The sequence below is a fragment of the Hyperolius riggenbachi genome, chromosome 1 (genome assembly GCF_040937935.1).
Source record: "Hyperolius riggenbachi isolate aHypRig1 chromosome 1, aHypRig1.pri, whole genome shotgun sequence".
NCBI classification, from domain to species: domain Eukaryota; kingdom Metazoa; phylum Chordata; class Amphibia; order Anura; family Hyperoliidae; genus Hyperolius; species Hyperolius riggenbachi.
The window spans coordinates 596,711,663-596,738,840 of record NC_090646.1 but is presented as its reverse complement, the minus strand read 5'-3'; the positions used below and the strand labels follow the sequence as shown (position 1 = coordinate 596,738,840).

Here is a 27,178-nt window from a genome sequence, read left to right as displayed (position 1 = left end):
AGCAATTAAAACACTAGCGACTTCCCTAAATGCTCAGCTAATGTTAATGGATGGGCCAAATTCCACTGGAGCGATTGCGATTACCAAAATCGCAAATGCAGGACATGCAGCATTTTTGAGCGTTATCAATTTGCATTACCGTTTCTGCAATGTAAAGTATATAAATGCTGGCATAATCGCTCATGAATCGCTATACAGAGCGATTTTGCTAGCGTTTTAAAGCTACTGCACACTGTAAAATAATTCAAATTAATTGAAAGGACCAATCAGAATTAAAAACTTTAATCGCAAATCGCTGCACAATCGCTGGCTAAAAGCTTACACTTTTTAAAATCGCTACCAAAATCGCTAGAAAACGCTCATTAAAAACGCTAGCAATTCCAATTAGCAATAGCACTTTGTTAGGTTTCCATGCCTTAGGCCTGGAACTTACTACAAAACGCTATCCCTAATCGCAATCGCTAGCATTTTGTGTGAGCGTTTTGTAAGCGATTTCATGAGCATTTTTTGCAGCGATTTTAAAAAGTGCAAGGTTTTTGCCAGCGATTGTTTAGCGATTAGCGGTTTTAATTCTGATTGGTTCTTTCAATTAATTTTAATTATTTTACAGTGTGCAGTAACTTCAAAACGCTAGCAAAATCACTCTGTGTAGGTTTTGATGAGCGATTATGCCAGCGTTTATATACTTTACATTGCAGAAACACTAAACGCTAAAAATGCTGCATGTCTTGCGTTTTGGTAATCGCAATCGCTCCATTGGAATTTGGCCATCCGTTAACATTAGCGGAGGATTTAGGGGAATCGCTAGCAGGGTTGCTCGTAAACTACGCCAGCGCGAATCTACGCATCGTAGTACGCAACTACGCATCGTAGTTCGTAGGCGGAGTTTAAGAACTACATGTACGCATTTCCGCGTAGTCGTAGTCCCGCTATGCGTAGCTTCGCCCGCTACGCGTAGTTGACGTATGTATTGCGAAGTCAACTACGTGTGCGGTAACTGCATTTATATGGGTCATTGCGCATGCACAGAAATTTTATTGCCCTTTATACGCATACAATTCCGCATTGGATGTTGGAATGTATGCTTATATTAGTTTGTGTATGCGCATAGTTAGCAGATTATTGCGGAAATTTTTCCGCATAAGGGCATAAGCGGTCGCATCAACTACGCTACGCAATACGTGAAGCTTGCGTATTTTAATGCGTAGTCTACGGTATGCTAACGTAGCGAAGTGGCTGATTTCGGAGCCGTAGATTGCGAAGCGTATTTGCGTAAAAATACGCGTAGTTCCAGCGTAGCGAAGTTGGCTGACTCCGACCATCCCTGATCGCTAGCGGTTTGGATCGCTCACAAAATCGCTCTAGTGGGTTCCAGGCCTTACTGCAATCAAAAAGCGATCAGAAGGACTGACAGGCAATTGTTATTCCTTAAAAGGAAATAAATATGGCAGCCTCCTTATCCCTCTGTCCTTTAAGGCCTGCTTGAATGGAGTTTATTCCTTTTTTTTTAAAATACTTAAATCAGGATGTGCATTCACTGTAGTCATAAGTATAAGACTTATATATAAATATTTAAATATTTATTTGTTATAAACAGCTCACATATGTGATTCATACAGATAATCCATTTATTTACACATACTGTATTCTCCTCCAAAATAATTCACGGGGAAGCATGTGACTGATTTCATCAGGTGATTACTTGAAAGTCTCTGATCACACTCACTAACTAAAATGGAGGCATTTTATTATATAATAACGTTCAACATAACACTCTCTAAAACACACAGTTCTTCTTAAAAATGCAGGTGATTTACTTACAGTGGCTTGCAAAAGTATTCGGCCCCCTTGAAGTTTTCCACATTTTGTCACATTACTGCCACAAACATGAATCAATTGTATTGGAATTCCACGTGAAAGACCAACACAAAGTGGTGTACATGTGAGAAGTGGAACAAAAATCATACATTATTCCAAACATTTTTTACAAATCAATAACTGCAAAGTGGGGTGTGCGTAATTATTCGGCCCCCTGAGTCAATATAGAACCACCGTTTGCTGCAATTACAGCTGCCAGTCTTTTAGGGTATGTCTCTACCAGCTTTGCACATCTAGAGACTGAAATCCTTGCCCATTCTTCTTTGCAAAATAGCTCCAGCCCAGTCAGAATAGATGGCCAGCGTTTGTGAACAGCAGTTTTCAGATCTTGCCACAGATTCTCGATTGGATTCGGATCTGGACTTTGACTGGGCCATTCTAAAGCATGGATATGTTTTGTTTTAAACCATTCCATTGTTGCCCTGGCTTGATGTTTAGGGTCATTGTCCTGCTGGAAGGTGAACCTCCGCCCCAGTCTCAAGTCTTTTGCAGACTCCAAGAAGTTTCCTTCCAAGATTGCCCTGTATTTGGCTCCATCCAGCTTCCCATCAACTCTGACTAGCTTCCCTGTCTCTGCTGAAGAGATGCACCCCCCCCCCCCCGAGCATGATGCTGCCACCACCATATTTGACAGTGGGGATGGTGTGTTCAGAGTGATGTGTAGTGTTAGTTTTCCGCCACACACAGCATTTTGCATTTTGGCCAAAAAGTTCAATTTTGTTCTCATCTGACCAGAGCACCTTCTTCCACATGTTTGCTGTGTCCCCCACATGGCTTGTGGCAAACTGCAAACGGGACTTATGCTTTTCTGTTAACAATGGCTTTCTTCTTGTCACTCTTCCATAAGAGCCAACTTTGTGCAGTGCATGACTAATAGTTGTCCTATGGACAGATTCCCCCACCTGAGCATCTCTGCAGCTCGTCCAGAGTCACCATGGGCCTCTTGACTGCATTTCTGATTAGCACTCATCTTGTTCGGCCTGTGAGTTTAGGTGGACGGCCTTGTCTTGGTAGGTTTACAGTTGTGCCATACTCCTTCCATTTCTGAATGATCCCTTTAACAGTGCTCCGTCAGATGTTCAAGGCTTTGGAAATCTTTTTGTAGCCTAAGCCTGCTTTAAATTTCTCAATAACCTTATGCCTGACCTGTCTGGTGTGTTCTTTGGACTTCATAGTGTTGTTGCTCCCAAGATTCTCTTAGACAACCTCTGAGGCCGTCACAGAGCAGCTGTATTTGTACTGACATTAGATTACACACAGGTGCACTCTATTTAGTCGTTAGCACTCATCAGGCAATGTCTATGGGCAACTGACTGCACTCAGACCAAAGGGGGCTGAATAATTACTCACACCCCACTTTGCAGTTAATGATTTGTAAAAATGTTTGGAATTGTATGATTTTTGTTCCACTTCTCACGTGTACACCACTTTGTACTATTCTTTCACGTGAAATTCCAATAAAATTGATTCATGTTTGTGGCAGTAATTAGAGATCCCGAACCGTTCGCCGGCGAACATCTCTGAATCTATGGGCCTTGTACTACTTCCGGGTCGCTATGACCCGGTGTAGTATGCCTGCGCTGGCCCGGCAGTGCACGTCCTAGATCGTGCTCCTGTTGCCGGGGACTTTCTGCACATGTGCGTGACGTCATGAGTGACGTCACGCTCATGTGCAGAGAGTGCCAAGCAACAGGAGCGTGATATAGGACACGCACCGCCGGGCCAGCGCAGGCGTACTACTCCGGGTCATAGCGACCCAGAAGTAGTACAAGGCCCAGAGAGATTCGCCCAGCGGACGGTTCGGGCCATTTCTAGCCATAGCAGTAATGTGACAAAATGTGGAAAACTTCAAGGGGGCCAAATACTTTTGCAAGCCACTGTAACTCAATTAGCCTGTCCCTTCTGCAACTACTATAGATAGGGGCTCTTCTATAGAAATTCCCCTCAAGCAGAGTTCATTGACAAGCATGTTAATTAGGTGACTGATTTTCATAATCCTAAGAACACCCCACCGATGCCCAACCCTACTATCCCCTACAGCCGATGCCTAACCCTCTCCGCCAATAATATGGGTGTCGCTTGCTATATGTAGCTGCAGTTTGCATAGTAGGTGGCCCAGGCACTGGCTTTTTTATTGGGTGTCTACTGCGCCCACCAAATAACTTGTAGTAGCCACTAATCGTGGTGTACCTTAGATGGAAAAAATATATACATACCTGGGGCTTGCTCCAGACCCCTTTAGGATGATCACTCCCTCGCCGTCCTCCGCCGCTTGAATCATTCTCAGTTCGGCCCTGAAAGTCGTTCAGTCGGGGCCAATCAGTGCAGGAGCAGTCTGGCCGTGCGCTCCCCCGTCCCGCTCGCAATGAGTACTTTGAGGGCCAAACTGCGGACGATCCAGGTGGAGGATGACGGCGAGGGAGCAATCAGCCTGGAGGAGGCTGGAGAAAGCCCAAAATATGTATATATTTTTTTTAAATCCCCCCATCTCAGGTTCCCTTTAACCACTTAATTCTATCTGGCTGGATATATCCACCCAGATAGCCTGCCCTGCTGCCGCTGAGCTGGTAATGTGATCACGTGCGATTCCACCACCTTCCGTTAGTCTGGAGATCAATGAATGGGAGCACAGTTCCCATTCATTGATCTAAGTCCCCGTATGAAAGACCGACGCTGTCAACGAGATGGCCCTATCTTTCATAAATCCCCTTCTGCCCCATCCACGCTTTGCTTCCGCCTGCGAACTTTTCTAATATGTTTGTAGTAAAGTATATTACTGTTATTTTTTAAATAATGGGCTTGTAATAATTGATGGATGAAAAACTGAAAAAAATGCACCTTTATTTCCAAATAAAATATTGGCACCATACATTGTGATAGGGACATAATTTAAACGGTGTAATAACCGGGACAAATGGGCAAATAAAATACATGAGTTTTAATTACGGTAGCATGTATTAATTTCAAACTATAAGGGCCAAAATCTGAGAAATAATGATTTTTTTTTCCATTTCTTTCTCAATCTTCCTGTTAAAATGGATTTAGAATAAAATAATTCTTAGCAAAATGTACTCACCCAAAGAAAGCCTAAATAGCGGAAAAAAACAAGATATAGATCATTTCAGTGTGCTAAGTAGTGATAAAGTTATTGGCGAATGATTGGGAGGTGAAAGTTGCTCGGATGCATAAGGTGAAACAACACTGAACACTGTAGGCTGAAGTGGTTAACATACTGTAGGTACCTGTGGCGATGCCTATTTTACCCAGGCACCCAATTAACTGCTTCGAAGCAGCTTACGCAGATTTAGTTTTAAAGCCTGGATGTTATCCCTTGCTTAATGGAAAGTGCTAAAGCAAGAATATAAATTAAAGCAACCCATAAGCTATGTGAATAGCTATTTACATCTATCTCCATTACATTTTCCAAATCCCTGTCAGAAGTTCGATTGACCCTCGTTGTTCAGATCCCTTCAATACGTTTATATGGCATGGCTGTCTTTCTCCTCTAACCTGTCTGTGTGCTGGAGACAAACAAGCAAGAACACAGACAGAATGCTCAATAAGTATTTCCTGCATAATCCACATGCCTCCTGGAGCTGTGTTTATTTAGGTGGAGTCTGTGTTGACTGTTTTGCTTAATATCTTATTAAAAAGAACATATTTCCAGACAGTTTCTGGTTTCTCCTTCTCTGCCCCTTAAACAAAGCCTGAGAGGTGTCTCCATCTTTACTGGCCAGGTGCAGGAGTGAACATGTGCGGCGCTGGGATGGTCCTGTGCCTGGGCCGCAACACCTGCTTCACCCTTTCATATGGCATGGGCAGTCATGCTTATATACATTAAACACTGAGCACTACTGTGCATTGCTTTACATGTGCAAAGGATAAGTGTACTGACAACATAAATATGCCAGATTTACTGCAAACTGCCCCTTGATCAGTAATGGAGCAGCACAGTGGCGTAGTGGTTAGCGCTCTCGCCTTGCAGCACTGTGTCCCAGGTTCGAATCCCAGCCAGGGCACTATCTGCGCGTCCTGCAGCTGCTGTGAAGAGGTAGAAGCACGACAACGGTTCCCCTGGTAACAGCGATATACATTGACGCTACAGAAAGCCACTGTACTGCTTCTGCCTCTTCACAGCAGCCGCAGAACGCGATGTTATGACGAGGCTCACATGGAGTAGAGGGTGCCGGCGGGAAGTCTAATATATGAAGCGGCAGCCAGCGAGTGGCAGCCACGGGGAGGGGGGGGCGAGAGGCAGGGCAGCTATATTATCTATACCGGGGCAACTATACTAGCTATACTGCTGCAACTATAATAGCTATACTGGGGCAACCATACTAGCTATACTGGGGCAACTATAATATCTATACTGGAGCAACTATATTAGCTAACTATACTGAGGCATCTATAATATCTATACTGGGGCAACTATATTAGCTAATTGTACTGGGGACAACTATACTACCTATACTGTGGCAACTATGCTACCTATATTGTGGCAACTATGCTACCTATATTGTGGAAACTATTCTATCTATACTTTGGGGGCTACTATATTACCTATACTGGGGGCAACTATACTAGCCAGTGGCGTAGCAATTGGGGATGCAGAGGTAGCCACCGCATCGGGGCCCTTGAGCCAGAGGGGTTGATTTTTTATTTTAAGGCTTAGAACATCTCCTCACTTGTACCATCCTCAGTTCTATTTAATGCTTACCACACCAAAATGCATACAACCACCCCTGAGAATAGTGATGCTACAAAGCAAATTATGACATATTAGGAGAGTGGACGTTTCACAAAAGTAATATATAAAGCAGGATAACACCATGTATTGGTTAACTTAAAAGAAAAAGAATATTGTATATACTTGCATATAAGCCAAATATCCCCCCCCCCCCACACACTCCATACACTCCTCAAAAAGCCAAATGCAGAGAGCCTCCTGTGTGTGATGCAGAGTGCCTCCTGTGCATGTGTGTGATGCAGAGTGTATGTGACACAGAGTGCCGTGCTTGAGTACTGTGCATATACTGTAGTTACATCTCCTCATTCCAGATGGCCACCTTCCCAACTCCTGTGCAGCTCTTGTCGCTAGAGGTCCAGAATTCACTCTTTTGTGGTCTCCGGGAGCTATCTTCCCATTTCTCTTGCAGTTTTGTACTTGCAGTTCTGCATCCTACATGGCGCGTCCACAAGCGCACTGCCAAAGCATATGAAGTCGTGAAGTCATGCGCATTACACTCCTGGCCACAAGCCTACGATGTGGGACACGGGCAGCTGGGCCTGCGCACTGATGCCTGACTCTGGCAATCCGAAAGAGGCTGCCGGGGGCATTTAGGTAGGATCAGTGGGGCAGAGAAGAGAATCGGGGAGCAGTGGGGCATCAGGATAGCTTCCACTACATGCCTACTCCCCCCATTTTTTCTATTTAGTATCAGAATCGCCAAGTACAACGGGGGTTGTGCCCGGAATTGTTTTTGGCTCATACAGGGTCGGTGATGGTACAAACACATATGTGCGATGGTTCAGACACATACAATCAGGTACAGTATAGTATATAAGTAAGCATATACAAATATATATATGGCACATGACTATAGTGAAGGACGCATGGGGAGGTCTGGAGTGCTATGCGAGGGGAGCAGCCACATCTACCTGCAGCGCTCGCTCTGCTCTGCAGCAGTTCAAGATGCCCCGCAGTGTCCTGGAAATAGCTAAACGATAGAATGAGGAAAGAAAGAAAAGAAAGAGAGAGACAGAGCAAGAGGAGAGAGACAGAGGCAGAGTCCCTCTAGGGCTGCAGATTGAAGCTTAACTTGGTATCCTTTAAAGAGAAGATGAAAAATTTATCTCTTAGGAAAAACTCGGAGATAAACTTAATTGCATATTGGCCACTGTATCATTTTGAGTTAGCCATGTTTGAGTAAGCCCCAAGAAGGTAAAGATATTGGTGATGAACAGATCATGGGTGTGGGACAATAGGTTTACTACGGAGAGAGCATTCCACACATTTGGCATGTGTAAATTCCACACCTATTGTAGGGTTAGGTTGTAGTAAAATACCGGTAAAGCTTACCCATATTTTACTATCAGAACTACTGGTAACTAGTAGAGTATCAGAGATTTTACAGATATTCTAATAGTGGCTCTAACTAGTAGACTATTGTTAACTTTCCTGATACTGTAATAGCGGCTGTATCTGGGCGCCCTTTTTGCCAGGCGCCTTTTTTACATGTACACATTATAATAGCATGGCAAATCTGTTGGCAAAAACAAGGAAGTTCTGATGGTAATTCTTCTTCAAGTGATCTTCTGGATCTCTACAACAATTGACAGGAAGAGCAGAATGCTGCTGGTCCTGTACAACGTGCAATATCAGTAATGTTATTATAAAATTAACATTCTTGCCACCTTGAAGGTGAGAAAACTATTCTTGCAAATTCACGCTCTGAAACCTAATAAATCAGGGATGTCTAAAGTTCAGCCCAAGGGTCAAAGCCCACCAAGCCTTTTCTGGTGACTCTCAAAGCTTTCTACAGTTGTTAATTCCATGTGGGTGAAGGCCTAAACTGCAGTGCCGCATGCAGGGGACCCCTTGTGTTGCCACTCTGCCTCCCCGTTGGCTCTTCTGTAGATTATTAACCACTGTAGTAACAGCCACTGATTAGCAGCCACCACTGTGCCAGCAGCAGTAACAGCCACTGATTATCAGCTGCCACTGTGCCAGCAGCAGTAACAGCCACTGATTAGCAGCTGTATACAATGAACAGAGGCGCCAAAAGTATAAGATTAGATTAAATGAGCTTAAAAACCAACTTAAATGGCAAAATTGAAGGAGGAAGTGGTGGTCTTACCTCCCTCAAGCAGACACGACAACGACTGCGATTCAGACAGTCAAACACATTTATTAGGAACTCCAAAAAGAAATGCAACGCGTTTCGCAGGTTCAACCCCGCTTCATCAGGCAATATAGGGAGGAGTATCAAACAATCTGCACAAGGATTCAAATTAACACAGAGGCGCTTAATATGAATCCTTGTGCAGATTGTTTGATACTCCTCCCTATATTGCCTGATGAAGCGGGGTTGAACCTGCGAAACGCGTTGCATTTCTTTTTGGAGTTCCTAATAAATGTGTTTGACTGTCTGAATCGCAGTCGTTGTCGTGTCTGCTTGAGGGAGGCAAGACCACCACTTCCTCCTTCAATTTTGCCATTTAAGTTGGTTTTTAAGCTCATTTAATCTAATCTTATACTTTTGGCGCCTCTGTTCATTGTATACAATTTTGAGTCCACCCTTGGTGGAGGGTTGCTACCCTTTCTTCCTGTATACAGAGAGCGACTTCTTAATCCTGAGTGGGGTCAGGACAATCTCCCCACCTGCCTTTACAGTGGTTGCCTGCTGGTGACCCTGACTTGTGAGTATCTAGCAATACAAACTTATTGCCACCTTGTCCAGTACGAATTACACTATTGGGGCTCTTGGTGTTCCCTGTTTTTTCTTCACTGATTAGCAGCTGCCACTGTGCCAGCAGCAATAACAGCCACTGATTAGCAGCTGCCACTGCGCCAGCAGCAGCAACTGCCATTGATAAGCAGCCACCACTGTGCCAGCAGCAGTAACAGCCACTGATTAGCAGCCGCCACTGTGCCAGCAGCAGTAACAGCCACTGATTAGCAGCCGCCACTGTGTCAGCAGCACTAACAGCCACTGATAAGCAGCTGCCACTATGCCAGCAGCAGCAACAGCCATTGATAAGCAGCCACCACTGTGCCAGCAGCAGTAACAGCCACTGATTAGCAGCCGCCACTGTGCCAGCAGCAGTAACAGCCACTGATTAGCAGCCACCACTAGAGTTGGGCCGAACCTCCGATTTTAGGTTCGCGAACCGGGTTCGCGAACTTCCGCGGAAGGTTCGGTTCGCGTTAAAGTTCGCGAACCGCAATAGACTTCAATGGGGATGCGAACTTTGAAAAAAAAATTTATGCTGGCCACAAAAGTGATGGAAAAGATGTTTCAAGGGGTCTAACACCTGGAGGGGGGCATGGCGGAGTGGGATACACGCCAAAAGTCCCCGGGAAAAATCTGGATTTGACGCAAAGCAACGTTTTAAGGGAAGAAATCATATTGAATGCTAAATGACAGGCCTAAAGTGCTTTAAAACATCTTGCATGTGTATACATCAATCAGGTAGTGTAATTAAGGTACTGCTTCACACTGACACACCAAACTGTTCACTGAACAGAACAGGTATGCAGTGGCGGGTTCACTGAACAGAACAGGTATGCAGTGGCGGGTTCACTGAACAGAACAGGTATACAGTGGCGGGTTCACTGAACAGAACAGGTATGCAGTGGCGGGTTCACTGAACAGAACAGGTATACAGTGGCGGGTTCACTGAACAGAACAGGTATGCAGTGGCGGGTTCACTGAACAGAACAAGTATACAGTGGTGGGTTCACAGAACAGGTATGCAGTGGTGGGTTCACAGTACAGGTATGCAGTGGTGGGTTCACAGAACAGGTATGCAGTGGTGGGTTCACAGAACAGGTATGCAGTGGTGGGTTCACAGAACAGGTATGCAGTGGTGGGTTCACAGAACAGGTATGCAGTGGTGGGTTCACTGAACAGGTATGCAGTGGTGGGTTCACAGTACAGGTATGCAGTGGTGGGTTCACAGAACAGGTATGCAGCCAGGGACAAGCTAAGCCTAACTAATCTTTCCCTATGAGAGAGTGTGCAGCAGCTCGCCCTACTCTCACTAATGCAGGCACACGAGTGACCGTAATGGTCGCCGCTGCCTGCCTTTTAGTAGGCAGGGAGTGGCTCCAGGGGCTAGTGTAGCCTAATTGGCTACACTGGGCCTGCTGACTGTGATGTAGAGGGTCAAAGTTGACCCTCATGGTGCATTATGGGGCGAACCGAACTTCCGCAATACTTCGCCTGCGGGAGGCGAACGCGAACCACGGAAGTTCGCATGGAACCGTTCGCAGGCGAACCGTTCGGCCCAACTCTAGCCACCACTATGCCAGCAGCAGTAACAGCCACAGATTTGCAGCGGCCACTGTGCACTGCATCCGCTATATGGGTTTTTATCGTATTGAAATATTTTATTTGACAAAATGTCACAGGCATAGTGTACCTAACGGCAATCAGCATAAATTGTGTTTAATTTCGGTAGTTCGGCCCCCTAGCAGCGATATGGCCCTTGGGATAAAAAGTTTGTACACCTCTGTTATAAATGGTTCAATGAGGAAAAATAAATAGATCTTGTATGTGGAGGGAACTGAATCCAGCTCCTCATTGCTCCAGGCCCCACTGCTCCCTGTAATGCTGCATGTTCCACAAAGGAAGTTACAATTTATGTTCACTGGCACAATCTCCATTTTAGAAACCTGTTTCTAGCATTCTCACAAGTACAGAACACGGCAATTATCTTAGTTTATTGGTTGCTGCTTGTTTCTGTGTCACTTTTATTTCATTGCAACAGAAGTGTCTCTACCAAATTGTGACATTAACGATAGGTTTGCTGCTTGCTCGCTCCAGCTGTCTGAGACCACCAGGATTAGGCGGAATTTGGAGCAGACTCCAGCGCTAGCTAACCTTCTTATGTTTTTTTTTATGATTTATTACAAAATCTTGCACCTTCACACCATACGCTAAGACAGCCGTATCCAAATCACGTACTGGAGCAGAAAGTCAGACCAACCAGGCCCATGTCAGTGCTAATCGACTGCACATTTGGCATGTGTAAATTCCACACCTGTTGTCTGGACAAATCTAGAGACATTTTATTATACAACCAATAAAAAGGGGCCTAGCCTGATGCATTTAGCAGTGCATAGTGTATAAAGCTCTATATAAGAAAAAAAATAAATAGAAAAAAAAAGTAGACTCTCAGGGCAGGTCTGACAAGTGCATGGACTGGGGGAGGGAAGGGGTATTTTCAGGTGCAGTGACATGGCTGAGGTATTTGTGCAGGGATATAAAGGGTGGAGGAAAAGGAAAATTAATTAAAAGCAGTTTACATTTCCTCCTTCAGTATTTCTTTTACTGGACTGAATCTTTTTACAGGCAAACACTGTGTGAAACTAACAGAAGTAGGTAGTGTTAGTGAAGTAACTGATTGCAGGCCTAGGACTGGGTGGAACCCAAGTTACAGTTGCTGTTGCCTGCTCCGAGGGAGGTCTGCAGGCCTCTCTGCGCATCATTGCTTTCTACTACATTCACATAGGTGCTGGATGCAGTAAGGCTTCTATGTCTTGTATTACTTAGAGGGTATTTTGTCTAGGCACTGCACAATAACCCAAAAACACTCAGGAGGAAGCTGTATGAATAAATGGGACGGCATGGTATGCCAGTGTCCAACACTTATACTTAAAGCAGGAGGATTAGCCATACTATGCCATGGCAAAAAAACACACATATATGTATATAAGTAGGGATGCTCACCGACCTCAATCACGAGCAATCACAGGTGATTACTCTTGATTCAAATGAGGTTTAATTGGTGCAGGTGTGCGGCGGGGATAGAAGGTGTTATTTACCCATAATTCCGCTGTCCGCACTGCGTTCCAGCTTTCACGCGTCCTATTGATCTTGTTGCAAGCCTCACACCGCCGCACTTCCTCCTTCTGGATTAAAGAGAACCCGAGGTGGGGTTCTGACAATGAAATCCGCATACAGAGGCTGGGTCTGCCTATACTGCCCAGCCTCTGTTGCTATTTAAATCCCCCCTAAGCCCCCCCTACGTTCTGCTATCCCCCATAAATCACAGCCGCGCTGTGCAGGCTGTGTTTACCTCTGTATTGTCAGTCTCGGCTCTGCCTCCTGCATAGCTCCGGTCCCCGCCCGCGTCCCTCCCCTCCGATCAGCGGGGAGGGAAGGGACGCGGGCGGGGACCGGAGCTATGCAGGAGGCAGGGGGAGCGCCGAGACTGACAGTACAGAGGTAAACACAGCCCGCTGTGACACGCTGCGTGTCGGCAGCGTGGCTGTGATTTATGGGTGATCGCAGAGCGCAGGGGGGGCTTAGGGGGGATCTGGATATCAACAGAGGCTTGGCTGTATAGGCAGACTCAGCCTTTGTATGCAGATTTCATTGTCAGAACCCCACCTCGGGTTCTCTTTAAAGTGCGTGCAGTGAGGCTTGCAACACGACCAATAGGACGCGTGAAAGCTGGAAAGCAGGACGCACGGTGGAATTATGGGTAAATAACCCCTTCTATCCCCGCTGCACACCTGCATCAATTAAACCTCATTTGAATCATGAGTAATCACTCGTGATTACGCGTGATTGAGGTCGGTGAGCATCCCTATATATAAGTAGATAAATACTTGATCTACTTACTCTACATGTATTGTACTGTCCATGTTTTGATTTCAGTGAATTTTATATAGTAAATGAAAAGAATTCTGTTCCTGGTGGGAACCGTGTGTTTTGCCCACACTTTGAGGCTAAATACTAATGTCATTTCTTCCCTTAACTTTTTTTTTCTTTTCTCCTCCAATCCCTGAGTCACCTCAGCCTTGCTTGTAAACACATGGCATGTTTCAGCTAGGCAGCTTGGCAGGTAAATAAATAGAAGAGGAGGAATATATTATATATAAAAATAACCCCCAGCATGAGACTGAATGGCAATGGCAATTAAATGGCCAGTGCTCCTAAGGTATGTAGTAACACCAAACCATAACAGCAGAAAAAGTTTTGAAAGTTTTGAATGCAGGGTTAACATCCTTATCACTTAATACGCTCAGACCAGTTGCTGTTAAAATGTGATTTTTATGATGACAATCCTGTTTTAAAGGGAACCTGAGGTGAGAAGGATAAGGAGGCTGCCAAGTTAACTTCTTTTTAAACAATACCAGTTGCCGGGCTGTCCTCCTGACCCTGTGTCTCTAATTCTTTTAGCCATAGACCCTGAATGAGCATGCAGCAGATCAGGTACTCTGACTCAGGTTTTACTGGATTAGCCATATGCTTGTTCCAGGGTTTTGACTCTACTTATGCCAGAAGATCAACAGGGCTGCCAGGCAACTGGCATTGTTTACAAGGAAATACATATGCCAGCCTCCATATCCCTCTCACCTCGGGTTCCTTGTAAAGGACCACTCCAGTGAAAAAGTAAGCAGTTAAAATCTAACAGAACCAACAGGTTTTGGACTAGTCAAGTTCCTCATGGGGGATTCTCAGGGTTTTCTTTGAATTCAAAAGCATTTCTTGAACGGCAGTTTAATGCCAAAATAATAAGATACCAGCCAGCCTCCCTACTTACTTGAAATAAAGCAGGAAGCTGGTACACCCATTATATGTATCTTGATTTGTTTTGTGTATAAAAAGGTCTCATTATTAAACACTGTTGAGTATTAAAGGATCACTACTATCATGAAAATTGTAAAATGTAAAATACATGTAAACAGATGCAAATAAGAAGTATGTTTCTTCTAGAGTAAATTGAGCCATAAATTACTTTTCTCCTATGTTGCTGTCAGTAGGTAGTAGAAATCTGACAGAACTGACAGGCTTTGGACTAGCCCGTCTCTTCATGGGGGATTCTTAGGGGTTTGTTTATTTTCAAATGCACTAAGTGATTGACAGTTTCTCTGTCCAACTGTCAAAAAAAGTGAGCAGGGAGGCTGGCCAGCATCATTGTATAAATCCTTTTCATAATAAAAGCCTTGCTGAGAATCCCCCATAAAGAGATGCACTAGTCCAAAAACTGTCGGTTCTGTCAGATTTCTACTAGTTACTGTAAGTGACAGCCAAATAGGAGAAAAGTAATTTATGGCTCATTTTACTCTGGAAGAAACAAACTTCTTATTTGTATATGTTTACATGTATCTTAAATTTTTAATTTTTTCCCGATATTGTTCGTTTAATGTTTTCATACTTTGCTAAGTTGCATATTTTCTACTACTATTGAGTATCAATGTGTTCACACTTGGCTAAATTGCATATTTTCCATTGAATACTTCATGTTTTGGCGATGAGATGCTGACGCTTGCGGACTGACACACACTTGTAGATTTAATGCACAACAGAATGCCATATTGGCATAAATCCCATGGTATTAACCGTGCAAGTATGGTTAGGTGTCCCATGTATTTTTGGTTATGATTCTCTAATGAATGACCCGATTTAATTCAAACTTAATTATTTTTGTGTGTTTCATATGTGTGTTTCTGTCGAGTTGAGCGGCATCTCTCACGGTATCTCATGTCCAATTTCATTGCCAGGTGTTTTTATGCAGAAAAGGAAAAGAGACACATATTGGATGTACAAAGACTGAGAGAATATAATAACAGCAGAGAGATTCCTGAATAGATTGGAGAGCTTGTACTGCAGGGTGAGATTTCTGGCAGCATTTTAAACACACTGCAATGTTTAAATAGATTTTTGTTTTGTGGCTGGCAATCCTGCTTTAAGGTTTTATACAGTAGTGAGTGCGAAGCAACACTAACTTTTTGATCCCTACTCACTTGCATGCTATTTTGGCAGTTTTAGTGAGCAACTGCTGTTCAGAATCATTGTTTAGGGTTAGGAAGCTAAGATTTGGTGAAAGAATGTTGGACTTCGGTTAAGGAGGGCGTTAGTGGTTAGGTGTCATAAACAGGGGTTTTTTTTGAAAGAGGAAAATTAAGATAAGGTGCTAGTAACTGAGTTTCTGTTAATTAGAGAGGTTACGAGTAGGTGAAAAACCAGCATACTTTTAAAAGCGACACAAGGAAAAATGGATAAAATAACAGTAATAGAATATTTGTAATTTTACTAACATTCTATCCAATGTTCCCCAACTTTTACTCAAACCATCTGCTATCTACACCTAATCCTAACCACCCCCAACTACTCCTGACCCTATGATATGTATGCCTAACCACCCCCCACCTAATCCTAATACTAACCAGCCCCTATTTGTGCCTAACACTAACCCTCCCCTATCTATGCCTAACCACCACCCACTCCTAACCTTAACCCTACCATATCTAAAACACTACTGTGTGCTGCCATAGGCACACATTTAAAACGCAGCCAGGGTACCTGCTATTTATAACTCCAGTTTTTAAAATAGCGGGCACCTTATACCACTGAGTGGAGGGGGTTATTGGGCGGCGCCTAATACCGCTGATTGGGGGGTGTATGGGGGGCACTTAATACCATTATATTGGGGGTGGTCAGTAGGGCCTCAGAACAATAGTTTCCCAGGGCCCTTTTTTTTTCTAGAACTGACCATGGTAAAGACTCCAGACAAAAGTGCTTCATCTATGTGGGGACTAAAGGGTCAGAATACTCCGGTCAATGTGATAGTTTAACTTTTTTTTTTATTTTAAATTGCAAAAAATGTATGAAATTCTGTTCATACTTTGCCCTGTTAGGGTATTGAGCTTGTATATATACACAATTATGTGTTATTGTCTGTATGTGAATACTTCAGAAATAAATAAAAAAAAAGTCCTGTTATGTTCCAGACAGAGCCCGAGGGTTTGACTAGAATGTGTTGTTACTAAATCAGTGTAAGTGGATGGAATGCACCGACGGCTCCTGATTGATGGCTGATCAGAAGTTACAAAACTGTACGTCATTTTAAGAAGACATCTTAAGCTGGATCCTTCATTGGTCTTTTGAACACGCTCCAAACTAGCTTGTAGTGTAATTACTCGTATGATGGGTGCCTGTCATCCCAGCTGGGCTCTGCTACCAACAATGAATAGCGGTATTTAAGGCATTCTTTAGTCTGTTTGTATGTTTAGGCTACATGATCCTACTGTATGTAATAGCCAGTAACAACTTTTCTTGTTTAAAGAGTTTATCCATACTAGCATTGTGCTTTTTAAGCCCATCACTCAGCGACAAAGCAGCTGCTATGGACAGTCATGTTCCATTGATATTGATAGAGTTAAATGGGACACTTTGTCAATGGAATCTTCTCTAGCAACCCGACCATCTTACAGTCGCTTGATCTTAAGTAGGACTGTACAGGGTGGGAGGAGGCACCCCAGTGTGAGCGTAAGCTACCAACTCTGGAGCTAACAAGGAACAGTCCTACCTCGATACGGACGCCAAAGAATAACCTACCATACGCCAAAAACAAACAACGCTTTTCTGAAGTATCTAAAACCATCCTGCCAAAAACAAACAAGCTGAGGAATGCTTGAGATCACCTCTTAAGAACAATCTTAGATTGGAGTCAACTTTTAAAGGACATCCGAGGTGAAAATAAACTGGTGAGAAAAACAAGCGTATCTATCCTCCTCCTCCTAAAAAAGTTTTTTTTATAGATATCCCACAGTTTTATTTTATATTTAAATCTAGTTTTTAAGTTTTTACTGCTTCATTGTCTTTGCTCAATGACACCCTCATTGAAGTATGCCAGAGCTAAAATCTATGAATTATTGACCCTTTTTATCTCTTTCCTGTTCTCAGAAGCCATTTACTGACAGAAAAATATTTTATGGCTTTATTTACTTATCGGTGAGGGTTATGCTATGGTCTGACCCGGTCTGACCCAGACAGAAACTGTCACTTGCATACCTGATGTTTAACTCTTTCAGGCAGAAAAAGAAATAAAGGAACACAGCATAGTTATTTGTGTGCTTGGCGCTGCACATACACATGTCTATCTCATCATGCCACATGTCACCTCAGTTGTTGAGGTTGCTGAACTTCAAATGTAATGTCCAATTGAGACCTTCAACTCTCCACAGGCAGATTGGTTGGTTAACTAAGTCTCAACTTGTCCCAGTACTGTTTTTCCGTTCACTTAGATAATCTGTTTGTTTTATACGGGTATCTACATACCACATGGTTATATCCTCTTGATTGTTTCTTTATTCCTGTTATGTATTACGATCTTGCTCATGTTCTAACTGCTGGATATCTATTAACAAGGATAGGCCTCATGCACTGAGATTCAAGGTCTTACAGCAAAACGAATTCATCCATTCAAAGACTTCTTGCCTCCTTATCTAGAATTACCTTTCAGGTATGAGGTGGACAAATGTTTGCGTGCCCATTTCAATTTTAATGAAGGAAACAAAAACTTCTTCATATAGGCAGACGGCTTGTAGACTTTAAGGAGGAGTAATACTCTAAATATCCTAGGACGATTGACACCATCTAAATCTTGAGCTCCAAGGCTAATAGCAAACAAATGTCTGGATCAAACGCATAATTCATTCTTAGTAAAATTATGTTAAAGACAAACTCCGACCAAGAATTGAACTTTATCCCAATCTTAGCTGATACCCCCTTTTACATGATAAATCTATTCCTTTTCACAAACAGACCATCAGGGGGCGCTGTATGGCTGATATTGTGGTGAAACCCCTCCCACAAAGAAATTCTGAGTACGTACTCTTGTCAGTTTCCTGTCCGTGAACCTTGCTGCATTGTGGGAAATAGCTGTTTACAGCTGTTTCCAACTGCCAAAAAAACATGCAGCAGCTACATCACTTGCCAGCAGTAAAAATGTCACCATGTAATAAATATCAAAATATAAATCAGGGATTTAAAATATTTTACAATGGGTAAACACTGACTAAATCATTTATACATAATTAATGTAAAAATGAAGCACTTTTTTATTACATTATTTTCACTGAAGTTCCTCTTTAAATTCTCTCCTTGCTGATCATAGTGATAATGGTTACTGCCCACTGAATGTTGTCTAGTTCTTACATTTCTTTGCATCATCATTTTGTCTAATGTTTGAAACAAAATGTAAAATCTACTGCACTACTAAAATAAACTCTGTAATTGCAATTTGTCAAATGTTTGAAACGTTTCAATAAAACGATTTTTACAAAAAAACAAAACACAACAAGCTTATGAAAATATGCATGTGCATGGCATACTAATAACATCAGCTCCAGGAAAAGAAAAGCCAAGCAGAAGTGTTTGAATCCTTATGTGCAACCGATAAATAAAATAAAATAAATAAAAATTGTCCCTTATTCAATTCACATTTCTCCTTCAATTTTCTCCTAGGAGATATTTTTTTCATCTTCTGTTTAAAATAACTACTTTTCAGCATTCTGCAGTAGAAAAAGTATCAAAAAGTAGGTTAAAAAGTTCTGTCAAATTGTTTCTAAATATTTTCTTGATTGCTGGTGGCTTAAAGTGGACCCAAAAATACAAGAATTCAGAAATAAAATCTATTTTCTAAAGTATAATAATAGCAGCCTTTTTTCAGCTACATGATGACAAATATAAAATATTTTACATTTATTGGAGGAACCCCTCCCTTCCTTTCATATTGCCGGGACAGAATCCGGCAGACTGGTGGAGGAGATAAAAAACAAAAACAAAACACAGGCTGCTACTGATGATGTCACAGGGGAGGTGATCTCAGCTTGTGTGAGATTTCACATAGACGACCCTGTGAGGGAGGGTAGCTGATGACAAACACCCCCATGATCTAAAACCTCCTACTAAGCTCAGAACAGAAATAATGGCTGCTACCTGTGTAACCATAGTTATGAAAAGGGAAGGGTGAAAAGCATGCACTGAAATGCTCATAGGCTTGAAGAAGTGTTTATTTATCTTTGTATGTGTCAGAGTGGTGCAACTAAATATTTTGAATTAAAAAAAATGTTTGGTTTGGGTCCACTTTAAATGACATTTTATTGATACCATATGCAATTCACTTTTCTCCCTGAGTTTTCTATTAGGTGATGTTTTCATCACCTTGTCATAAAACGCTTTTTAAGCTAACAGCAAGCAAGAAAACAGGAGTGTTAACTAGGGGGGGGGGGAGGGGCAGAGCTGTGGAGAACCCAACTACTAACCTTCTCTTCCTCCAATACAGAGGACTATACTTCAGATCAGATGTTTTTGTGGCTACACTTGTTATGGGTGTGAAGATCATGATGGGCCCCAAGGCCATGAAGGGCACCAAGCAGGGGAAAGGGAATGGGTGTGCACATTGAGGGGATCCCATCAAAGTTTCGTTGGGGGACCCTACGAGTTGTAGTTACGCCACTGCAAGAAAATTCTCAAAATAATTTTGATAGTACTTTTTTTTAACCAACTTTCGGGTACTTTTGAAATTGTAAAATGCTTAAAAAGTTATTTTAACCACTTAAGCCTATCTGGATGAATATGTTTATCCAGTTAGGCTGTGCCACTGTCAGTGTGCTCCCGCCGCCCGCCATTAGCGCCTCCCCCCCCCCCCCCCCCCCCCCGATTAATGAAAGGGAATATGCTTCCCATTCATCGACCCCTGTCCCCCGCAGAAAAAACGACGATCTCTTATCAGAGACCGCGGTATTTCTGCGAAAAAAAGTTCCCCGTCCTCTGTCTACCTTTTTGACTGTGGCCATCTTGTGGCCAAATAGTAAACTTCACTCACATGTATTTTTTAATAAATAAATACATTGTATTACATTTAAAAATTAGCTGTTTACTTCCCACACCAAAAATTACCCCCCAAAATGTTTTAATTAATTAAAAAAAATTGCAATTAAAAAAAAAACAACCTAAATAGTTACCTAAGGGTCTGAACTTTTTAAATATGCATGACCAGAGAGTATGTTAATATAATTTTTTAAATTATAGGCTTGTAAATAGTGATGGACGCAAATTGAAAAAATGCACCTTTATTTCCAAATAAAATATGGGCGCCATAAATTGTGACAGGGACATAATTTAAATGGTGCAATAACCGGGACAAATAGGCAAATAAAATACATGGGTTTTTATTACGGTAGCATGTATTAATGTAAAACTATAATGGCTAAAATCTGAGAAATAATGATTTTTTCCCATTTCTTTCTTAAACTTCCTGTTAAAATGGATTTAGAATAAAATAATTATTAGCAAAATGTACCCTCCAATTAAAGCCTAAATGGTGGTGGGAAAAACAAGATATAGATCATTTCATTGCGATAAGTAGTGATAAAGTTATTGGCGAATGAATGGGAGGTGAAAGTTGCTCAGATGCAAAAAATGAACAACCCTGTGGGCTTAAGTGGTTAAAGAGAGTATGAAAATTATCTCCTAGGAGAAGACTCAGGAGAAAAAGTTGATCGCATGTGGGTTGGTGTGAAAATATCACCTAAGAGTAACTTGAATTGAATAGGGGACATTGTGTTGCAGGTATAGAAGTAGCTGGATGTTGACCATCGCACCAACATCTGCCCAAAAATAAAACCATGCGGTAGGCTGACCTTTTCCATTTCCATGTAATAATGGTTGCAGCCTCACTTTAAAGGGAACCAGAGATGAACGTTTCACACAAAATAAACATATCAGTTGATAGCTTGTAAAGAATAAATGCTCTACCTGATAATTTTGCCGCTCTGGTGTGCCTTTTTTAGTGTTTTTTATCCATTATTGCTCCAGGAAAAATCAAATATGGCCGCCGGCTCATATCCCTTCTCCTTCTGGGTTATCAGTTGTTCTGGATGTGCTGTCTAGGCTATATGAGACTATGCTGCTATCTAGGCTAAATGCAGCCTTTCATCTATGTGCTTTCATTTTGGTATGATGTACAGCTGCCTGTAGGACGTCTCTCTCATAGAAATGAAACTGCCGTTATTATCAGTATCTAGTGTACACAGAGCACACAGGGATCATATTACAGCCACAGAGCTTCTCTCTCAGGAGCAGCAGCCTCTCCCATATCATCACAGCTCTCAGTATGCAAAGCAGGAAATCTAAGCCAGGAGAGGGGAAGGCTTGGGCTTGAAAAGACTACACAGAAGAGTGACTCAGCTATAATGATTCCAGGTCAAACCTCGACTGAATAGTCGGTGGATTCTTATCACAGTTGCTAATAGACTAATTAAGCAGATAACAATGAAACTAAAAGCAGGGTAGGTGTTTACTGTCATGTTCTCACTGATAAATGTAATAAAATACATGAGGGTGCTTCATCTCTGGTTCTCTTTAAATAATGTAACATGTTCATTACCTTAGGGCTCACATGTTCCCTACCTCCGTCATGCAGTTTATATTAGCTTCCCGAAAATAATTCTTCATTCCAGTCAGTCCAGAGAATAAATAGCAGCGCAGTAAACAGACAGACGCGCACCATACACAGAAGTATTGGTAACAGAAGAAATCTTCAAAGGATCAATCCTGTCTTTTTTACGCAGTGACGTCAATGAGCATTTGTTGTTTTCCCGACACGCCGGCCTTTTTATGGACTGAACCAGCATTATTTATGAATTACCTGCCACATCTATGGAATAAAATATTATCTCCAGTTTCGAACCACTTATTAATCTCATGTGTAGGACTTATAGTCCTATCTGCGATGATGTAACTTATTCCTGAAAATATTTTTGCTACTTAAAAGTCTAAGGAGGTCAAGTGTGAGTGTACGTTTGACGTACGTTTGATGAGTTTTGAATGTACCAAAAGGGTACCAGATGTAGAAAAAAAAAGTTCCTAAGTAATGACACACTGCAAACCAGCAACTCTGGATGTGTGTTTGGTTTTTTTTAGGGATGTAAAGGAATAATTTACATATTCACTCAGTGATGCATAATGGGAATACCTTCTAGCCCACAAAGAGCTTAATAATTGCAAATACCTTCTGTTTTAAGAAGGCAAATTTATATTTAGCATACCTTTTTTTAAACAAGGAGGCTTTTTGGTTCCAATTAGTCCCTTACAATCTTAAAGAGACACTGAAGCGAGAATAAATCTCGCTTCAGTGCTTATATTCAGCAGGGGCAAGTGTGCCCCTGCTAAAACGCCGCTATCCCGCGGCTAAACGAGGGTCCCTTACCTCCCAAATCCCCTCCGTTCTTTGCGGGAATCTCTTCCGCATTCAGGCAGGGCTAATGGCCGCAGCCCTGCCTCACGAGCGTCTGTCAGCGCGTATCTCCGCCTCTCCCCCGCCCCTCTCAGTCTTCCTTCGCTGAGAGGGGCGGGGGAGAGGCGACGATGTGCCGCTGATAGACGGCGCTGAGAGGCAGGGCTGCAGCCGTTAGCCCTGCCTCAAGAGCAGCAAAATCTACGACCAAGTTGGTCGTTGATTTTGCAGGGGGGATTTGGGGGTGAAGGGACCCCGTTCAGCCGCGGGATAGCAGCGTTTTAGCAGGGGCACACATGCCCCTGCTGAATATAAGCACTGAAGCGAGATTTATTCTCGCTTCAGTGTCTCTTTAAAGTGGTATGAAAGTAATGAAACTCATCATCTTTTCTCTAGTGTACAAGATGAATTACAACATAACGCCTACTAGGGAAAAAAATGGAGCAGAATGACATTCAAACAGTTAAACACAGCACTTTCTTCTTCTGGAGGAAGCAAAGTAACCTATGCCAAGGAAGTTATAACATTGTCTTTTGTTTATGTTGCCTTATCAGCCACAATTAGCAAACATTTCTGGCCGTGCTTTATCTCAGATGCATGCTTCACAAAAGCTGAAAATGGAGAGAAATGGTTTTAGATACTTTTTAACATATTAATACAGCAGTTATGCAAAAAAAATGCAATGGCAGCTTTCAGAGCAGATAAACTGTACGTTGGGAACTTGTAATTTGCGAACAAGAAATTACTTGTGCAAAAAAAAAAAGCAAATATGATAACGGTACAGGTATTAAAAAGTAGGAAAACACATTTTTATTAAATGTTTTGTCAGAGTTTCATCCCAGTTTAAGAAGCATACACATGCGCAATGGTTGTTGCTGGAAGGTATCGGAACTCAATCCCTCAGGTGACCATTTTGTGCTCTACTGAACCTGTTTTGGAGATTCAAAGGGGAAATTTCAAGTATTAGTATAGTGTTTCTAATAAAATGCTCAGAGAGTGTATATTACAGTCAGTGCATTGCAGTTATATTAAAGGGACTTGTTGCTTTTTAGACTTTACCATCACTTTGCAGTTCTTACACACCAACAATACTGGCTTGGATGGTTAATCTATATGGCACAATGGTTTATATCAGTTGTCACTTAATGTTATAAATTTGAGCAAGGTTACCTGGAAATCTTTGCCGCAGGAGGGACCTTTTACTGTCACATGACCTTGGTGCAGTTGAGTAAGGAGTAGCTGCAACACTATGCAAGAAAAGCATGTGCTTAGCAACTGTTGCCTTGGTTGTGGTATCATAGGGATGCGTTGCGATGTTGTCTGTTCGTTGACACAAGGTTTATAATTAGCTGACACCAGAAACAAGCATTGTAGCCTCCCCAACTTTGGGGGAGAGGGGGAGAGGGGTTAAGTAAAAATAATTGTATTGTTTATTACATTTATCAAACGTTATTTGCAAGTTTTTTGCTTTTGTTCTGTTTGAAATGTGTCCTGGTCATTTGTAGCTATTTTCAACACAAGCGCATATATCAACAATTGAGGCCATTTATAAATTGTGTGCTACAATGTGCATGGCACCCCACTGGTCAAAGCAGGTAAAAAGGGCACAAAGCACAACCAGTATTTTGGGCACCATAATAGACTGCTATGTAATTAGCATTGTTGTCCCGAATGGTTCGCACACGAACGGTTTCGCACACGAACTTATTCGCGATCGACCGCGAACTTTATGCGAGTTAAACCTGCCCCCTATACTACATCATTGGGCTAAACTTTGACCCTCTGCATCAAGGTCAGCAGACATATGGCAGCCAATAAGGCTGCACTCCCTCCTGGAGCCCCCCCCCCCCCCTTATATAAGGCAGCAGCGTCAGCCATGATCTCACTCTGTCTGCTGCTGTAGTGAGAGAAGGGAGAGGAACCTGCTGCAGAGATAGGGAAAGCTTAGTTAGGCTCTTGTAGCTTGCTCCTAGCTGATATTTGTTGTTGAAAAGCACCACAAAAAGAGCTCTTTGCAGAGCTAATGTTCTTGTGAAGTGTTTTGTTTTTGTGTGCCACTGACACTGCATTATACAGACCTGTGTTTTGCAGCTGGCCCTTGCTAATTGCTATACTGTGCCAGGCCAAGATCATTCAGTGTATACCTTTCACTGGCACTGGACCTGTGTTTGTGACAGCTGCACATTGTATTGTGTAATACCAGTGTAATACCTACCTGTAGTAACTACACCTGTGACCGCACATTGTATTATATACCAACAGTCAGTGCATTCATTTTCACTGGACCTGTGTGTGTGAGACAGCTGCACATTGTATTGTGTAATACCAGTCCGTGCATACCTGTAACTGCACCTGTGACTGCACATTGTATTATATACCAGCAATCAGTGCATTCATTTTCACTGGACCTGTGTGTGTGACAGCTGCACATTGTATTGTGTAATACCAGTCTGTGTATACCTGTAACTACACCTGTGACTGCACATTGTATTATATACCAGCAGTCATTGCATACCTTTTACTGCACCTGTGTGACTGCACATTGTTCTACCAGCAGTCACTGCATACCTTTTACTGCACCTGTGTGACTGCACATTGTTCTACCAGCAGTCACTGCATACCTTTTACTGCACCTGTCTGTGTGACTGCACATTGTTCTACCAGCAGTCACTGCATATCTTTTCACTGCACCTGTGTGAGTGTGACTGCACATTGTATTAGTCAAGTCAGTAAATACCTTTCACTTCATCCCCCAATATGGACAAAACAACAGACAGAGGCAGAGCCAGAGGCAGGCCATCTGGCAGGTCTGTTCGAGGTCGTGCTGTTGTGATTTCGTGCGGCCCTCAACCAAAGTACAGTGTTCAGAAGAAGGCACGTGCCATCTACCCCCAATATTGTCAGGACGTAGTTGACTATTTAACACAGAACACTGTTCATCTTCCTCTGCTTCCGCATGGAAGCGTGACATTTCTTCCTCCTCCTGCTCTGATTCTGGCACCCCACTTAACACTCCGTCAGCAGCCATCACCAAAGTGCCATCATCCCAGGGCTCAGCGGTGTGGAAATTTTTGTGTGTGTCTGCCTCAGATGAGAGCAATGCCATCTGTACTCTCTGCCACCGAAAATTGAGCCATGGCAAGACCAAGATCCGCGTAGGGACAACTACCTTACGAAAGGCACATGATGAAAAAGCACAAATTGCAATGGGATGACCACCTGAGGAAAGTCACACACCACAGTGGAAGATACCAAGCCTCAATTATTTCTCAAAAAAGGCGATACCCAAACTGTACCGTGATGTTGAAAGGCAAGTGGTGTCATCTCTGGCACACAGCGTTGGGTCAAGGGTCCATCTGACCACGGATGCCTGGTCTGCAAAGCACGGTCAGGCCTGCCCGAAGACTAAGTCAGTACCCACACACAGCATCTCTGCCTGCACGCCGTGTGACTGCTTTCCCCAAGACTGAGTCGCTCCCCACACCGCATCTCTGCCTGCAGGCTGCTTGACTGCCTTCTCCGCCACCACCAACAGGGTCCAGGACTCCAGGTGTATTCCTGAATTTTTAACGCTGCTTAAAAAAACCAATAATAATTTTTTCTGGTGTGTATACATGCCTGCCTAATTTTTCTGGTTGTACTGCAGCTGCAACAACAAAACAAAAGGCATGTACATGTATCAATTCCCCTTCGTGATCGTTACCTTGCTGCGGTGAAGGGGCTTGCGTATCACAATGAAGCAATGACCTATATGAGTGTGTTGGGGGGCACATCTGACCCAAGATAATAAGGTTGTTGCTTCATTGTGGACAGACCAAATTCGATCAGCTGGACACTCAGTCACTGTTGTTCTGTCATTGAGCTACCTCAGCCTGACCATATGGGTTTGAAAACCTACATCACCTGTACTCTGGCCATGGTGCACACCAGTCCAGCACGGCCATCACTACACAAACAGCTGTTTGCGATGCATTACACAATGAGTTTTGTCTGTCAGTGTGAAGCAATACACTACTTACACTACCTGATCCATGTCTACACATGCAAGATGTTTTCAAGCACTTTAGGCCTCCAATTTAGTAATGCAATGTGATTCCTTCCGTTAAATCCTGCTGTGCCTCAAATCCGGATTTTTTAATAGGCGTCTATCCCACTCCGCCATGCCCCCCTACAGGTGTTAGACCCCTTGAAACATCTTTTCCATCACTTTTGTGGCCACAATTAGTGTTTGTAGTTTTGAAAGTTCGCCTGCCTATTGAAGTCTATGGTGGTTGGTGAAGTTCGCCGATTCTTAAACTTTTGCGGAAGTTCGCGTTCGAGGTTCATGAACCTGAAATCGGAGGTTCGAGACAACTCTATTCACCTATAGTATCAGCAAACTCCAGCTATCTACGGAGCGACAGGGGTTATTCAGAGCAAGGTTTTCATGTGCAGTGGGATGTAAAAGTTTGGGCAACCTTGTTAATCGTCAAGATTTTCCTGTATAAATTGTTGGTTGTTACGATAAATGTCAGTTAAATATATCATATAGGAGACACAC

At 42.8% G+C, this 27,178-nt stretch overlaps 1 long non-coding RNA gene across 3 annotated transcripts in view; it reads left to right on the top strand.

Moving 5' to 3' along the window:
• The window catches only part of LOC137528137 (uncharacterized), a 57,141-nt gene that overhangs the window by 7,266 nt on the left and 22,697 nt on the right, over window positions 1-27,178 (top strand). The window contains exons 2-3 of one of the 3 annotated variants that reach the window (XR_011023288.1): window positions 15,116-15,225; window positions 16,346-16,590. This is a non-coding gene — a long non-coding RNA (uncharacterized lncRNA). Of the gene's footprint in view, window positions 1-15,115; window positions 15,226-16,345; window positions 16,601-27,178 lie in introns of those variants that run through there. The other 2 variants (XR_011023285.1, XR_011023293.1) reach the window with 2 other exon arrangements.